Genomic DNA, 18,244 nt, shown 5'->3' with positions numbered 1-18,244 from the left:
TGGGATGATCCCCTTAGAGCAGAGATGGTTAAGGGGAGATTTGATAGAGGTATTCAAAATTATGAAAAGTTTTGAGAGGGCAAACAAGGAGAAACTGTTTCAAGTCTCTGAGATGATTCTTTTAATTACCATTAATAAACCCACAACTTTCTGTTTCGCACTGAACGAAATGCTAACAAGTTTGCCGAGTGACTGTCGAAACGAGGCTCACTTTTCTGACTTTCATCCCTTCTCATTTTACGCACTTTATTTTAGGAGTTTGCTTAAAAGTGTTCAGTGGTGATGAGACCAGGAATCTGGTGCAGCCGTTGTTGAATGTGAAAGGATTGCAGCCCAATTCACACGAGAGAAAGCTCGCGCCTGGAAGTTTGTGAGGAGCAAGTTCCAGCAAATTGTTTCTGACCCGGGATTAAACCGGGAGTTTTTCGTGTGTGACGCCATTACACCACGAAAAATTTATTTAGTCTAGCCCAGGTCAGATGGAAGTGTAAAGGGAGAAAGTGAACTGCTGACTCCCACTTCTGGGGGATATCACAAAGAGCTTCATAGAGGGGTAATCAAAAACATAGAATCATAGAAACACAGGCGGCCATTCGGCCCATCGTGCCTGTGCCAGTTCTTTGAACTAAATGGTGCAATTTTAAAGGGGCTGCAGGAATAGAGAGACCTGGGGGTATACGTACATAAATCTTTGAAGGTGGCAGGACAACTTGAATAGATTATAAAAAAAAAGTATTCGGAATCGTTGACTTTATTCATGGAAGCCTAGAGTACAAAAGCAAGGAACTTATGCTAAACCTTTATAAATCACTTGTTAGGCCCAGCTGGCCACCACACAATTCTGCCCACCACACTTTAGGAAGGATGTCAAGGCCTTGGAGAGGGTGCAGAGGTGATTTACTGGAATGGTGCCAGGGATGAGGGAATTCAGTGAGGTGGAGAGACGGGAGAATCTGGGGTTGTTCTCCTTCGAGCAAAGAAGGCTAATGGGAGATTTAACAGAGGTGTTCAAAATCATGAAAGGTTTTGAAAGAATAAAAAAGGAGAAACTATTTCCAGTGCCAGAAAGGAGGTGACCAGAGGACACAGATTTAAGGTAATTGGCAACAGGGGTGAGATGAGGAGAATTGTTTAACGCAGCGAGTTGCCATGATCTGGAATGCACTGCCTGAAAGGGTGGTGGAAACAGATTCAATAATAATATTCAAAGGGGAACAGGATAAATACTTGAAGGGGAAAATTTTGCAGGGCTATGGAGAAAGGGAAGGGGAGTGGGTCTAATTGGATAGCTCTTTCAAAGAGTTGGCACAGGCACGATGTGCCGAATGGCCTCCTTCTGTGATGTTTCCATGCTGTGATTCTATGTTATGGAGGATTTTCTGATGTCGTGGATATTCGGGGCAGAGGACCAAGTGGGGATTGAACTCGACGGCAAGTGTATACAGTTCGTTCAAAGGACTGAAGCCGATGGTTTCATTCTTCCCGTCGTTTAGCAGCAGGAAATTACTCGGCCATGCAGGCGACTTTTGTCTTCATTCATGGGATGTGGGTGTCAATGGCAAGGTCAGCATTTATTGCACATCCCTAATTGATCTTGAGAAGGTGCTGGTGAGCCACCTTCGTGAACTGTACCTTTCATTGACCGTGTCATTGACATTTTGTGGATAGAGAGAAACTATTTCCGCTGTTTGGGGATTCTTGGACGAGGGGGCACAGTCCAAAAATTAGAGCCAGATCTTTCAGGAGTGAGATTAGAAAACACTTGTACACACAAAGGATGGAAGAAGTTTGGGACTCTCTTCCCCGAACTGCAATTGATATTTGCTTAATTTCTAATTTTAAATCTGAGATCGATAGCTTTTTGCCAACCGAAGGTATGAAGGGACATGGGCTGTTCTATAGTTCTCTCTATAGTTGTTGCCTTGTGTTTAAAGCATATTTTCGTTTAAAGCTCGGTTTAGAGTTGAGCCGCTTGGCGTCAAAACTTGCAGTGGATCGAGACCGGATTGCTTATTGCAGGAAAAGCAAATCAACTGGGCCGAAAAATCAACCGCAGCTCAAGCAACAAATAAAATAGGAGTCAAAATAACTGATGTGAGAAGTGGGATTCGAACCCACGCCTCCGAAAGAGACTGCGACCTGAACGCAGCGCCTTAGACCGCTCTGCCATCCTGACTGATAAATTATTTCTTCACTCGCCACCCTTTGCACATTGAGACCCCCCAGAGAAAGTTTCACTCACTCCAGTCCTTGGTAAGATAAATGCTGCTGGAAAGGCTCGGTGAGCGGGATGCCACCTCCCCGGGTTTTCCTGAGCCTATTGTACTTTATTCCTCTTTAATCACGGGAATATCCGCAATCGGGAGCTAAAAAGAATTAAAAGCTGAATCACAGAGAAAGCGAAATCCATATTACACCTGATAAACCAACTAACAGAGCTCCCTGGTGGTCTAGTGGTTAGGATTCGGCGCTCTCACCGCCGCGGCCCGGGTTCGATTCCCGGTCAGGGAAGTAACTTTTGAACACTTGTCGCATGAACTCACTCAAAGTCTGTGGGAAGAAAAAAAACAACCATTGTTTTCATCACCATTAATTAACCGATAACGTTATTTTCCAGAATGAAAGGCTACTGAGGGAAGTTGGAAAACTTTAATAATTTCTTTTGTGCGATGAACTTTTTATCCCTTCTCATTTTACACACTGTATTTTTAAGGGCTCGGTTTATAATGTTCAGTGCTCGTGAGACCACGAATTTGTGTTAAATTTAACAGGACCGGCTATTTCACAGAGAAAAAATAAATTTGCCCCAACATAATGCGGCTGTCCGAGATTGAACCGTGGACTTTTCACGTGTAAAGCGAACCTGACAACCGCTACACTACAGAAACTTCGGTTTTGGTTATCAGCCAGAAGTTCGAATGACTGCATTGATTCTCTTTCACAACTATTCAATTGATCGAAGTTGCACAAGTCACAAAAGAATAATTTAAAAGGCTAACGGAATGTTCGGCTTTATCTCAGGGGGCGGGAATATAAAGAAGTGGAAGTTATGTTCCAGTTATGTTCATTTCAAAGTTATTAAACTCCCAAATGTGACCTGCCTTGTTTGGACAGGGTTGACCCTGACGTCACAGCCTCAACAAACCATATTCTCAACATTTCCATTGGGAATAGGAGGAGGCCATTCAGCCCCTTGAACCTGTTCCGCCCTTCAATTAGATCATAGATGATCTGTTCCTCAACTTCATTTCCCCGTCTTTGCTCCCTATCCCTCGATACCCTTACCCAACAAAATCGATCGATCTCAGTCTTGAAAGCTTCAATTGACCCCCAGCATCCACAGTCTTTTGGAGGACAGAGTTCCAGACTTCTACTGCCCTTTGTGTAAAAAAGTGCTTCCTGATTTCGAACCTGAATGGCATGGTTCTAATTTTAAGGTTATGTCCCCCTCGTTCTTGATTCCCCAGAGGAAATTGATTCTCTATCTCAATTCTATCGAATCATTTAAACATGTTAAACACCTCGCTCAGACCGCCCCTCAATCTTCTATACTCGAGGGAATATGAGCCCGGTCGATGCAGCCTGTCCTCATAAATTAACCTTTTTAGCCCCGGTAACATTCTGGTGAATCTGCTCTGCACCCGCTCCAAGGCCAATCTATCCTTCCTGAGGTGCAGTGTCCAAAACTGAACGCAGTTACTCCAGACGCAGTCTAACCAGAGCTTTATATAACTGGAACATAACTTCCACTTCTTCATATTCCAGCCCCCTGAGATAAAGGCTAACATTCCGTTCGCCTTTTAAATTATTTTTGGACCCGTCCGTTAGCTTTTACTGATTTATGCAAAAGAACCGTTAATTCTCTCTGCTTCTCCACAGTTCCGAGCTTCTTACCATTTGGAAAATACCCTGAACATCGGTCCAAAGTGGATTACCCCACATTGAACTCCATCTGCCATAGTTTTGCCCACTCACTTAATCTATCAATGTCCCTTTGCAACTTTCCAATCGCATCCACACGACTCACTGTCCCACCTAACTTAGTGTCATCAGCAAACTTGGATATACGACTCTCTATTTCTTCATCAAAGTCATTGATAAATATGGTGACAAGCTGAGACCCCAGTTACAGATCCCTGGGGGACACCACTAGTCCCATCCTGCCAATTGGAGTATGTACACATTATCACTACTCTCTGTCTCCTATCTCCTAACCAATTCTCTACCCATGTCAATACGTTGCCTCAAGTTCCATGCGCTTTCATTTTTGCCAACAGTCTCTTGTGTGGCACCTTATCAAATGCCTGTCGGAATTCTATATTAATAATATCATAGGAACATAGGAGCATCGGAACATAGCCTTTGTATGTAGAAGTGTTTTCTAATCTCACTCCTGAAAGGTCTGCCTCTATTTTTTAGACTGTGCCCCCAAGTCCTAGAATCCTCGACCAGCGGAAATAGTTTCTCTCTGCCCATCGTGCGTGTGCCAGCTCTCTGAAAGAGCTGTCCAGGTCGTCCCACTCGCCTGCTGTTTCCCCATAGCCCTGAAAAAGTTTCCATTCAAGCGTTTATCCAATTCCCTTTTGAAAACTGTGAGTTAAGAAAAACAATATTGAAAGGGGTGCTGGGGCCTCTGCAGAGTCGATGTAGAGTGTGTGATGATTGAAGTTATCAAGATGGTTGCTTTACACATGGTATGTTGTGCAATCATCCTGAAATATCTTCAATATCCAATACAAATTGAATTGCAAACCTGATGGACAAACACTGAAAAACAAGTCACGAGTGAACGCCAATCACCTGGGACCCGTTTTCAGCCTCACGGCACTTTAAATAAAGTGAAGTAACTTTGCATTGAAAAGATTTGGAACTTGCATCTGTGCCTTTATCTGTTCCATTTCTTAAAGTTGCTGGCGTCTGATGATGTACACGCCTCTGCTCCCTCTATTGAACAAGAAAGGAGGTGTTTGACATTGACGGGTCCTGATGGTTATGAACCCATCCTTGACATTGAGTGGGTTCGCGTCCCTTAAACGGCGTCAGCTTTAGCCCAGCAGTGAATTTCGCAGCAAACAAGTTCGACACCGTCTCACTACGGACGCTGACTGATATGTTTGTTGTTATTTCTTTCAGACCTAAATAAATAGTAACCGTGATATTTAATTTGCACCATGTGATTTTTAGGTCGTCGCCTTTAAATGTTTCAAAGGCGACTCCTAATTAATGATAGTCCGGCCATTTCACCAGCCGTGTTGAAAACAAAACATGTCTCTGCTTTTCGCGTCTTTTTTCGAAAGGCAAAAAATATATTTCCCGTCACCTCTGAAGGATGGACAAGTACATTTCAGAGTGCTGAAGCAAGTTTACCGAGCTAAAATCGTCTAACCTCGCTAAAGGCGCTATGGATATATGCAAGTAGTTGCTGTCTGTTTCTGTGGCTGTCTTTTTTCTGTGTGTCCATCTGCAGGTCGATTTTGAATCAATACCAGTATTCGTGTCAGTTTGTTGCATGAAATAAACGAGAGTATTAGTCGCTTCCCTCCCTGCCACTGGGTAGGCACTGAGTCAGGGTTTTGACCAAACTTCTGTTTCTTTTTGTTGAAAAAGCAATTAAAACCTTCATTCTGGGATTATCCAGTGTCATGTGAGCGGTGAAAGAAACACTGACCCCGATGTGATGTGAACACGCAGCCTTTTGATCTGGAGTCTTGGATTTTTATTACACATATGAATGTTTCTCAAACACCGATTCATTTATCCCACCTTGGTTGAACAGATCGGGTTTATCAAATCTCCGCCAGGTCCCACGGGGTGTGAGACAGGATTGGAAGCAGCCTTCACCCCCAAATGCACTGGCTTTCGTTGCCTGCTTGCAGCGAACTGCAATAACAGGGCTGGGAGATATGGACTTTGTTCACATTGAATCAGCAGTGTGAATCGTTAAATATTCACTCATTTTTAATGGGAACAATGTTTTAAAATGCTGCCGCCTGGTTTTGAACCAAGGACCTTTTACGTGTGAGGCGAACGTGATAACCACAACACTACGGAAACCTGACGGCTCAAGCTCCGTGTTAGGGACATAAACCCTCAGCCAAACTAATTTCCGTATCATTGTCCAGGAGCTCATTTCACAGGGATACATTTACTGCGCTGTATTTCGGAAGGCTGCAGAGAAGGATCGGTGGTGATGGTCAGGCAGGGAATCCCAGAGCATCGCGCCCACACAAACATTTCACTGGTTTTTTTCATGTGCCTGATATCCGACAGCAGTGCAAATTATGGCGAATCAGGCATGCTCAGATGACGTTGTTCACAGAGTGTTTTCTTGCAGACAATTCACACATTAGAAAACTTGAAATGAGATTAAGAGATCGGAGTCATTTAAAGTGCTCCCATTTACTGCAGATCAGGAATTAAAACCTGGCACCGGCTTCAGTGCAATCAGAATGAGGCAATGAATCCGAAAGTGGGAAGAAAAAAAGTGCAATTTTCGTCCCTGGGTGGGCTCGAACCACCAACCTTTCGCTCAACAGCCGAACGCGCTAACTAATTACGTCACAGAGACAATCCGCAAGATGCACTAAAGCAGCGTGTCACCGAGCCAAAGTTACATGTTGCAGCCAGAGAAATGCAATTGACCACTATCAGTGTTAGTTTTCCAGAAATAAAGGATGGGACATTGTTTGTGGAAACATGGAAACGGTCTGGTCTCACTCACAGCATCGATATCACCGCCAACCAGCTCTCCTGCAACCGGCGCGCCCACCGGTGCTTTGTCTGTCAGTTCTTTGGACTGTGGGAGAACCTTCACCACACTGACTGCAGCGGTTCAAGGAGGCGGCTCACCACCACCTTCACAAGGGCAATTGGGGATGGGCAATAAATGTCGGCATCGCCAGCGACGCGACGCCCACATCCCATGAAAAAATAAAGAAAAAGTGTTGTGAGCGTTCTTGCGCTGATGTCAGGTTTTGATCCCTGATCTGCAGTAACTGGGAGCGCTTTAAATGGCTCCGACCTCTTAATTTCAAATACAACATCAGAGTAACTGTTCCAGGGGGACATGCCGACTCAGCTGCGTCTTGGCCGCCTGTCTGGTCAGTTCTTTATTTGTCTCCAATTCTGTTTCCCAAAGCGTATCGACAGATTCACAAAGCTGTTTGTCATTTCGGTTCCTTTCGATTTGTCCAGCTCCCGACTGGCAATAATTTGCAAACCTGGTTGCAACCCTCCGCCTTCCATCGTGTCCGGGGATGGGTTATGTGGAGAGACTGGACAAGCTGGGATTGTTCTCCTTCGAGCAAAAAGAGGTGAAGGGGAGATTTAATAGAGGTGTTCAAATTATGAGGGGATTTTGATAGAATGGATGGGGAGTAGTTGTTTCCATTGGCAGGAGGGTCGATAACCAGAGGACACAACCTGCATTTATATAGCGCCTTTAACGTAGTAAAACATCACAAGGTGCTTCACAGGAGCGTTATTAAATAAAACTTGACACTAAGCCACATAAGGAGATATTGGGACAGGTTACCAAAAGCTGAGTCGGAGAGTTAGGTTTTAAGGTATGTGTTAAAGGAGAGAGAGGCGGAGAGGTTTAGGGAGGGAATTCCAGAGCTTCGGGCCTCGGCAGCTGAAGGCACGGCCGCCAATGGTGGAGCGATTAAAATCGAGGATGCGCAAGAGGCCAGAATTGGAGGAGCACAGATTGTTTTTATTCGTTCATGGGATGTGGACGTCGTTGGCGAGGCCGGCATTTAGTGCCCATCCCTAATTGCCCTTGAGAAGGTGGTGTTGAGCCGCCTTCTTGAACCGATGCAGTCCATGTGCTGTTATGTCGTGAGTTCCAGCGACGATGAAGGAACGGCCGATATATTTCCAAGTCAGGATGGTGTGTGACTTGGAGGGGAACGTGCAGGTCGTGTTGTTCCCATGTGCCTGCTGCCCTTGTCCTTCTAGGTGGTAGAGGTCGCGGGTTTGGGATGTGCTGTCGAAGAAGCCTTGGCGAGTTGCTGCAGCTGCAGTGCATCCTGTGGATGGTACACACTGCAGCCACATTGCGCCAGTGGTGAAGGGAATGAATGTTTAGGGTGGTGGATGGGATGCCAATCAAGCGGGCTACTTTGTCTTGGATGGTGTCGAGCTTCTTGAGTGTTGTTGGAGCTGCAATCATCCACTCCTGACTTGTGCCTTGTAAATGGTGCAAAGGCTTTGGGGAGTCAGGAGGTGAGTCACTCGCCGCAGAATACCGATCCTCTGACCTGCCCTTGTAGCCACATGATCTGGGAGGGTTGTAGGTTACAGATGTAGGGTGGGGCGAGGGCCATGGTGGGATTTGAAAGCAAGGATGAGAATTTTAAAATCGAGGCGTTCCCGGACAGAAGGTTTGACTGGAACGTTACACCGTCCCCTCTCGTGCTTACTTCCACAAACGTACATTGGGACAGGGCTTGGGCGGATTTTTCTGTGTCTCATCCGGGGCCGCTGAATCTCCTGCAGTACCCCCGATCACCAACTCACCCTGTTTGTACATTTAAACCGGAAAAAGTGCCTTGCAAAGGGCAAGAGATGAAGGCAAGGCTGGAAGCTCTGACAAAAAAATCTCTTATCCACCACCAAGGTTTGTGCACCTGAATCACTAACTCTTCTTTCAAAGTTTTGTCATTCATTGGACGCCACGCGGCACCGACAGACTTGTCTCTTGCACTCACAGTGAAGCGGAGGGCCGTTTTCACTCCCACGCCAGCAATTGTGATATCAAGAAAAAGGTGGCGGAGAAATTCTCCATTTCAGTGAAAATGGAGCGCTGGGGTCAGCTCATGAGTGCAGCATAAAAGTTGAAACTAGCACCCACGATCCTGAGGTGAATGCCTCTGCCGACTGAGCTAGCCAAGCCTGAGGACACTGCTACTTCCTTGTCTGTCGGGCCCATCAATGTGTCAGAATCAAGCACCCGGGCGTTTAAGCAACAACCAACTGAACTAAGACGGTTCACTCACTTGTCCCAACACCTGCTGTGCCTGAACTTGCTCACCGCTACCAGCAGTTTATTTTGAAAAGAAGCTTCCCTCCCTGGCACCGCAGAACTAGTGACCAAAGTTCCGTTTATTGTTAAAAAGCATTAATTCCGAAATGATCCAGGCTCCTATGAATGGTAAGATAAATAGTAACTTCGTCGTGATTTGGACACGCAGCTTTCTGATTTGGCGTCAGATGCGCTACCGTTGCGCCACGAGGTTAACTGATGGCATCGATTATATATGTAAATATACTTATTACTTACTTAAATATATATGATTGATGCAGTGTTCCCTTGTGGTTGGGAATAGTTCATTGCACAAAAATAATTCAAGTCTGTGAGACACTTATTGTTCTTTTCAATCACCATTCATACGTTCTGTTACACACTGAAGGAAATGCTAACTTGTTTGCGAACTGACAATTGAAACGTTAATAAATCTTTGCGCTTTGCATTTCATGAACTTTTATCCCTTACCATTTTACATACTGTATTTTAGGAGTCTGCTTAAAAATGTTTCGTGCTTATTATACCAGGAATCCGGTGCAGCCGCTGTTAAATTTAAAAAGGTTTGTATCCCCTTTCACACTTGAAGAAACTCGACCCTGGAGGTTTATGGGGAGCAAATCCCAACAAAATGCTTCCCTCCGAGATCAAATCGGGCACTTTCTGCATGTAACTGGTGAACACGATAACCGCTACACTATGAAAACGACAAACTTTTCGGTCTCAGGTCTGAAGGAAGTGTCAATGGAAAACATGACCTGCTGACTCTCTTTACACTGACACTTTTCACGAACATTTCATCGATCGATATACAAGTCACAGGGAAAAAAATGTCAAAGTCATTAAACTCCCGAATTAGCCCCAAAATCTATCAATCTCAGTTTTGAAATTTCAATTGACCCCCAGCCTCAACAGCTTTTTAGGGGAGAGAGTTCCAGATTTCCACTCCCCTTTGTGTGAAGAAGTGCTTCCTGACATCACCCCTGAACGGCCAAGCTCTAATTTTAACGTTACACACCCTTGTTCTGGAGTCTCCCCACCAGTGGAAATAGTCTCTATCTGCCCTGTCAAATCCTTTAATCATCTTAAACACCTCAATTAGATCACCCCTTAATATTCTATACTCAAGGGAATGCAAGTCTAGTCTTTGCAACCTGTACTCATAATTGCTTATCAAGGATAGCCACCAAAAAGTGTTTTACGATAGCTGACTCTTGAGTGCATTGTTTTGTATCCGTGGGCTGGTTCATCCAGGGGTTGATTCTCGCTTTGTGGTTATTAATCCAAATATATAAGAGGTCCTGGTTCAAATCCCGGAGGAGCCCTTATTTTACTTTTGATCTTGAACTTCCAAAGACTGAAAAGTCTCCAAATCACCCCACATGAGTGAAACAATTCCCATGTTTCATACTATTACCTAACACAACTGCCCAACGTGGTTCTGATGAAAGGTCATTGACCTGAAACATTAACCCTGTTTCTCTCCCCACAGATGCTGCCTGACCTGCTGAGGGTTTCCAGCATTGTCCATGTTATCAGAGTATCACTTCCCTCATCACCTAACTACACTCCTCCACTAGATGTCGCCTTGTGGTGCAAACAGGCTCCTTCCACACAGCCAGGTGTTCTGCTTTAGGCATTAATTATAACTAGAACTTTTGAACTTGTTAGTTAAAACATATGGCCTTGCCCATTGACCAGAAAGCAGAATGGTGTTTATCTCTCACCAGTACAGCCCTTTCCCGCTGCGTCAGCTTGGAATGATACGTAGCAATCATACAGATGTCACACCTCTCCTGCTTCCCTGTGAAGCTGGTAAGACGAATAGCACACAATGCTGTCTGACACACATACACACCAGCTCTGAATGATTTAAAGGCCTTGTTATAATGGTCAGAGAATTGTTTATATCGAAAGAATAATTAAACTTACGAGTATAATGATATCAGCTAAAATCAAAGAATTTCTGGACTTCAGAATCTACTAGTCTCTATATTAATCATATGCATGGATATCAAATGAAGCAAATCTGTCTTATGATTGTAGTTTCATTCTCCCAACAGAGATTTATACTTCCTTACTTAAGAGTCAAAAGCAAAAGGTTAATATTACTTCAATATAAAGACTAACTCTTTCCTCACAATACAGATACCCCAACTAATATAACACCTCAAATTGATAGAGCTTCTCAAATTAAACAGTACCTCAAACTAATACAGTACCTCAAACGGATAGAGAATCTGAAACTAATATAATACCTCAAGCTAATACATCGTCTCAAACTAATAAAGTACCTCAAACTAATACACTACCTCCAACAAATACAACACCTTAAACTAATACAGTACCTCAAACCGATACAGAACCTGAAACTAATATAATACCTCAAACTCATACAGCATCTCAATCTAATACAGCATCTCAAACGAATACAACACCTTAATCTAATACAGCACCTCAAACTGATACAGATTCTGAAACTAATATAAAACCACAAACTACTACAACACCTCAAACTAATACAGCACCTCAAACTAATATGCACCTCATACTAATAGAGCACCTCAAGCCAATACAACACCTCAAACTAAAGAACACCTCAAACTGATACAGCACCTCAGGCTAATACAGTACCTCAAACTAATATATTGCCTTAAATTAGTACAGCATCTCAAACTAATACAGCACCTCAAACTAACGCAGCACCTCAAACTAATACTGTACCTCGAATTAATACAGTACTTCAAACAAATACAGTACCTCAAACTGATACCGTATCTCGAATTAATACAGCACCTCAAACTAATACAGCACCTTAAACGAATACTGTACTTCGAATTAATATAGGAACTCAAACAAATACCGCACGTCAAACTAATAGTGTTCCTCAAACAATACAGCACTTCAAACTAATAGTGTTCCTCAAACAAATACCGCACCTCAAACTAATAGTGTTCCTCAAACTAATACAGTACCCCAAACTAATACTGGACCTAAACAAATACAGCACTTCAAACTATTAATGGTCCTCAAACAAATACAGCACGTCAAACTAATACTGGACCTAAACAAATACAGCACCTCAAACTAATAGTGTTCCTCAAACAAATACAGCACCTCAAAGTAATAGTGTTCCTTAAACAATTACAGCACCTCAAACGAATAGTGTTCCTCAAACAATTACAGCACCTCAAACCAAGAGTGTTCCTCAAACAATTACAGCACCTCAAACCAAGAGTGTTCCTCAAAAGAATCCAGCACCTCAAACTAACACAGTACTGCACACAAAGGGTGGTAGAAGTTTGGAACTCTCTTCTGCAAACGGAAAATTGATACTAGCTCAATTGCTAAATTTAAATCTGAGATAGATAGCTTTTTGGCCACCAAAGGTATGAAGGGATATGGGCTAAAGGCAGGTATATGGAGTTAGATCACAGATCAGCCATGATCTTATCAAATGGTGGAGCAGGCACGAGGGGTTGATTGGCCTACTCCTCTTCCTATGTTCCGATGTACCCCAAAACTAATCATTAACTCAAATGTCAAAGTCCGAACAGGTCAAGCAGGTTGACTTTGATAGGCGGCGGATCTGTTTAGAGGATATTAAGGTGAAAGAGAAAGTCCCGTTCAGGAACTGCAGTTGGATTCAATTAATTTCGAGTCTTTTCTCAACATTCGAACAGAGAAACACGTGATATGTAGTATCACTGCAGGGCCTTCCATGGTCGGCCTAACTCAGTACAACATCTCCAGTCCATTTAGTCTGAAGCTCATCACTCGATGCCTTTCAAGTAACCTTTGCTGATTTGATGCCGTTCAGTTTGGGTGTCAATAGAGTTGTTTCTTTACCAGCATAGCTTTATTGGGGCGAGGGATATTTGAGTTTGTACCGGGCAATTTGTAGTTGTCCATTGCTAATTGATCTTCAATTGAATCAATACATTTCAATTAAACTATCACAAAAAGACAGACTATTCCTGCACCCACTCCCCGCCCCCAATGTTCCAACTTACTCCACTTCTCCATCGCTCCTTCTGCCAATCTCTCACTCTGTCTCTAATTATAAATCTGTCTATCGTGCTCTCTTTCTACTAATTTTATATTTCTTTATCTCTTTCACTATATCCATTGTTATTTTCACCTTATTAAAAATCAATATAAATCTACTTCGACTGATTTGTATGTATTGTTGCCTCTCCACTGCTTTAAATGTATCTATCTATCTATCTATCTCGCCATCTATCTATCCATCTATCTCTCTATCCATATTTCTCTCTATCCATCTATCTACCTATATATCTTTCTATCCATCTATCTCTCCATCCATCTATTTAACTCTCTATCTACCTGTCTCTCTATCTATTTATCTCTCTATCCATCTATCACACACACCGCTCTTCACACTCCCACTGGGGATGGAAGGGCCGCTGTCACTTCACACTGAGGAGCCGCTCTTCACACTCTCACTGGGGAAGGAAGGGCCGCTGTCACTTCACACTGAGGAGCCGCTCTTCACACTCCCACTGGGGAAGGAAGGGCCGCTGTCACTTCACACTGAGGAGCCGCTCTTCACACTCTCACTGGGGAAGGAAGGGCCGCTGTCACTTCACACTGAGGAGCCGCTCTTCACACTCCCACTGGGGAAGGAAGGGCCCCTGACGGTCCACATGTTCAACACACATGTGCCCGTCATGGATGTGCTGACATTCCTCAGGAGAAACGTGGATGGCGCGGACTGGAGCATCAACATCGAGGTAATGTTCGTGATCTGGACGAACGAGAGGAGCATCACGGCGACGCTGAGTGTGAATGGCCCGCGAAACATCACTCACCTCCCCTCAAGCTTCGTGATTGGGACGAGTCGTGGGTGTGCGGTGTACCAGGGGCAGCCCAGAGTGTGTCGCTCCTGCGGCAAACCCGGGCACGAGGCGGCCTCCTGCAAGGTGGTGATCTGTAGAAACTGCAGCAAGATGGACAACAGGCACTGGACTGACAGGAGGGCAGGCCACGCAGGTGAGGAAAGCCGCAGTCGTGGCTGCACCAATGGAGGTCAGACCCCTTCCCCCACTTCGGCGACTCCTGTGAAAAAGCCAAAGACCAAGAGGAGGAAAAGGAAAAGGCAGGGAGCGTCCAGAAAACCAACCAAGCCCCGACAGTCGACCCCGAGACTCTCCCTGAGCCGACGGAAGGTGAACCAGGGGCGGAAGAAGGATGGTCCACACAGAAAAAGAAAAAGAGGAAGTCCTGTCGGATCAGGGGAATTGACATCAAAGGTTGGACCGGCAGCAAAAGGCGCTTCGAGCCCTCAATGGACAACAGCTGCTGCTCCTCGACTGATGAACAGGAAAAAAGGGGGAAGACCCCGCCTTCATCAAAGGAAGTGGCAAAACGCAACAGTGAGAAGAGACACAGACAGCACGCTCCCGGTTCCAGGGATTCGGGAGCAGGTATATCCCGCTCTGGGGCACCGGGAGAAGCGACACATACAGCACGCTCCAGCTCCAGGGACTCGGGAGCAGGTATATCCCGTTCTGGGGCACCGGGAGAAGTGTCACAGACAGCACGCTCCAGCCCCAGGGGCTCGGGAGCAGGAACATCCCGCTCTGGGGCACCGGGAGAAGTGAGACAGACAGCACGCTCCCACTCCAGGGATTCGGGAGCTGTAACATCCCGCTCTGGAGCACCAGGAGAAGTGTCACCGACAGCACGCTCCCACTCCAGGGACTTGGGAGCAGGAACATCCCACGGTGGGGCACCGGGAGAAGTGACACAGACAGCACGCTCCAGCTCCAGGGACTCGGGAGCAGGAGCATCCCGCTCTGGACCACCGGGAGAAGTGAGACAGACAGCACGCTCCAGCTCCCGGGACTCGGGAGCAGTAACACCCCGCTCTGGGACACCGGGAGCAGGGACGCATCCAACGCACCCCAAATCCGGAACACTAGGAGCAGCACGACAGTCACGGAGAACGCACAAACAGCAAAGGCCGAGGAGCTGGACTTGGCCGCAGAAGTGACGGACATACCACCACAAGAAATCCCGCCGTTGACCGCCGAACGCAGACTCTCTCCCAAAGGAGGACAGGCCTATGTCGTCAGCCCAAGGACTGTCCAGAAGTTCCTGCACATGACACCAATGCAAAATCTGGCCCGAGGGTTGAAAATGGACGGTAACGTTGAACCTGGGCTGATGCAATTGGAAGACGTGAATGGTTGTCCTTTGTATTTTTAAAATGGCTTTCAAAATTGCATCCTTAAACGTGTGTAGTATTAAAGCTACTACACGGTGTGCTGAAACTCTGAACGACCTGTCGAGGGTGAAGAAGGACATGCTGTTCTTGCAGGAGTGTGGGATCCCGCACCTTAGCAACTACCGACAGTGGTCACGCATTTGGACCCACGGGCAGTCGAACTGGTCGGGAATCAACGATAGTCAATCCTCGGGCCTGGGGATTCTGCTGCAAGGACTTCAATTCACCATCACCGAGGTTAAGGAGGTGGTGGAGGGCCGCCTGCGCATAGCAGACATTCTGTAGAAGAACATCCCGCTCTGACTGTGGCCAACATAAAAGGGAATCCCAAAGTCTTCTACAGGCATGTAAGCAGTAAACGTGTAATAAGAGGAGGGGTGGGCCTGATTAGGGACCATAAAGGAGATCTACTCTTGGAGGCAGAGGGGATGGCCGAGGTACTAAATGAATACATTACATCTGTCTTTACCAAGGAAGAAAATGCTGCCAGAATCTCAATATAGGAAGATATAGTTGAGGTACTGGATGGGCTAAAAATTGGTAAAGAAGAGGTAATTGAAAGGCTAGCTGTGCTTAAAGTAGATAAGTAACCCGGTCCAGATGGGATGCATCCCAGGTTGCTGAGGGAAGTAAGAAACGATAATCCGGGACAGAATTAACAGTCACTTGGACGAGGGTGAATTGATTAGGGAAAGTCAGCACGGATTTGTTAAAGGCAAATCGTGTTTAACTAACCTGATAGAGTTTTTTGATGAGGTCACAGAGAGGGTACATGAGGACAGTACAGCTGATGTGGTGTCTCTGGACTTTCAAAAGGCGTTTGATAAAGTACCGCATGGTAGGCTTGTCATCAATATGGCAGCCCATGGAATAAAGAGGGCAGTAGCGATATGGATACAGAATTGGCTAAGGGACACGAAGCAGAAAGTAGTGGTGAATGGTTGTTTTTCGGACTGGAGGGGGTGTACAGTGGTGTTCCACAGGGGTTGGGGCTGGGACCACTGCTTTTCTTGATAGTTATTAATGACTTGGACTTGGGTGTACAGGGCATAATTTGAAAATTTGCAGATGGCACGAAACTTGGAAGGGTAGTGAACAGTGAGGAGGATTGTGATAGACTTCAAGAGGATATGAACAGGCTGGTGAAATGGGCGGACACGTAGCAGATGAAATTTAACGCAGAAAATTGCAAAGTGGTACATTTCAGTTGGAAAAACGAGGAGAGGCAATATAAACTAGAGGACACAATTCTAAAAGGCGTACAGGAACAGAGAGATCTGGGGATATGTGGACATACATCGTTGAAGGTGGCAGAACAGTTTGAGAAAGCGGTTAAAAAGCATACCGGATCCTGGGCTTTATCAATAGAGGCATAGAGTACAAAAGTAAGGAAGTCATGATGAACCTTTATTAAACACTGGTTCGGCCACAACTGGAGCATTGTATCAATTTCTGAGCACCGCACTTCAGGAAAGATGTGAAGGCCTTAGAGAGGGTGCAGAAGAGATTTACTGGAATGATTCCAGGGATGACGGACTTTAGTTACGTCGATAGACTGGAGAAGCTGGTGTTTTTCTCCTTGGAACAGACAGGTTTCAAGGAGATTTGATGGAGGTATTCAAAATAATGAAGTGTCCAGACAGAGTAGATAGCGAGAAACTGTTCCGTTTGGCAGAAGGGTCAAGAACCAAAGGGTGTAGATTTAAGGTGACTGGCAAAAGAAAAGGAAAAACTTTTCGACACCGCCAGTGGTTATGATCTGGAATGCACTGCCCGAGGGAATGGTGGAGGCAGATTCAATCATGGCCTTCAAAAGGGAACTGGATCAGCACTTGAAAGTAAAAAAAAGCAGCGCTACGGGGATAGGGCGGGGGACTGGGACTAGTGGATTGCTGTTGCATTGAGCGGCACTGATTCGATGGGCTGAATGGCCGCCTTTCGTGCTGTAAACTTTCTATGATTCTATGATTCTAATGTGTACGATCCTCAGCACCGAGATTCTGGAGGTCTTCCAGCATCTCCCGATGCTGCTGGCGACGTCCAGGCCGATCGTTCTCGCCGGAGGCTTCAACTGCATCATCAATGCGGCTGGACGATCCAGCGGGGGCGGCGGAATACTGGACACCACTTCCAAACTCCTGATGGAAGCAGTGAAAGAAGCAAAGCTTCATGTCGTCTTCAGCAACTCGGCAGACCGAGCGCCGCAGAGGTACACCTGGTCCAGGCCAGACGGGACTGTCCGTTCCAGGATAGACTTCCTATTTGTGTCCCCAACACTCAAGATCAGATCCACCCACGTCCAGCCAGTGTTTCTTCCTGACCACTGCCTCCTACTGGCCGACTGTCAATCGCTGGAGGACAAGAGGGCGGGTAGCGGGATCTGGAAGCTGAACGTGGGACTGTTGACCCCGGAGAACATCAAGGAACTAGAGAGGGATTACACAGGTTGGAGGACCGTACAACCCCCCCTTCGCCTCCACGGTGCACTGGTGGGAAGCGATCAAGTCCAACATCAAGCGGTTCTTCATCCTCAAAGGCGTTCAGAAGACGAGAGAGAGGCAGAGGGAATTGGCACAGCTCCAGAAAAGCATTCAGGATATGCCGCAGCTGCAGTCGATGGGGGTCGATATCTGGGAGGAACTCCAGGAAGTGAAGGGTCAGTAAGCCTCGCTCTTCTTCTCCGAGGCCTCAAGGAAATCTTCCAGCCCAGAGTCCGCTCCGTGGAGCAGGGTGAGAAATGCTCGGGCTACTTCTTCCAGAAGCTGCACAGAAAGACCTCTGAGATCAGCAGCCTGAAGGAGGAAGACGGCTCAGTGACGTCTTCACAGGCCGACATACTGAGGATCAGCAAATCCTTTTATGCCGGGCTGTACAACACGAAGTCCAGAGACAGCACGGCCTCCCAGTCCTTCCTGTCCTCTATCATGGAGGTCTTAGAGGACAGCGAACGGGGGAGCATGAATCGGCCA

The 18,244-nt window shown here is 45.9% G+C and overlaps 2 non-coding genes across 2 annotated transcripts; one reads left to right on the top strand and one right to left on the bottom strand.

Moving 5' to 3' along the window:
- Nucleotides 1–2,093: 2,093 nt before the first annotated feature.
- Nucleotides 2,094–2,176, bottom strand: trnal-cag (transfer RNA leucine (anticodon CAG)). The gene has a single exon. It is a non-coding gene; the product is annotated as a tRNA-Leu (tRNA).
- Nucleotides 2,177–2,439: 263 nt separating this feature from the next.
- On the top strand, nucleotides 2,440–2,511 carry trnae-cuc (transfer RNA glutamic acid (anticodon CUC)). Its single transcript has one exon. It is a non-coding gene; the product is annotated as a tRNA-Glu (tRNA).
- The last annotated feature ends 15,733 nt before the right edge of the window (nucleotides 2,512–18,244 follow it).

The sequence above is a fragment of the Heptranchias perlo genome, unplaced genomic scaffold, assembly GCF_035084215.1.
Source record: "Heptranchias perlo isolate sHepPer1 unplaced genomic scaffold, sHepPer1.hap1 HAP1_SCAFFOLD_55, whole genome shotgun sequence".
Lineage (NCBI taxonomy): Eukaryota > Metazoa > Chordata > Chondrichthyes > Hexanchiformes > Hexanchidae > Heptranchias > Heptranchias perlo.
This window is presented reverse-complemented; position numbering and strand designations above follow the sequence as displayed.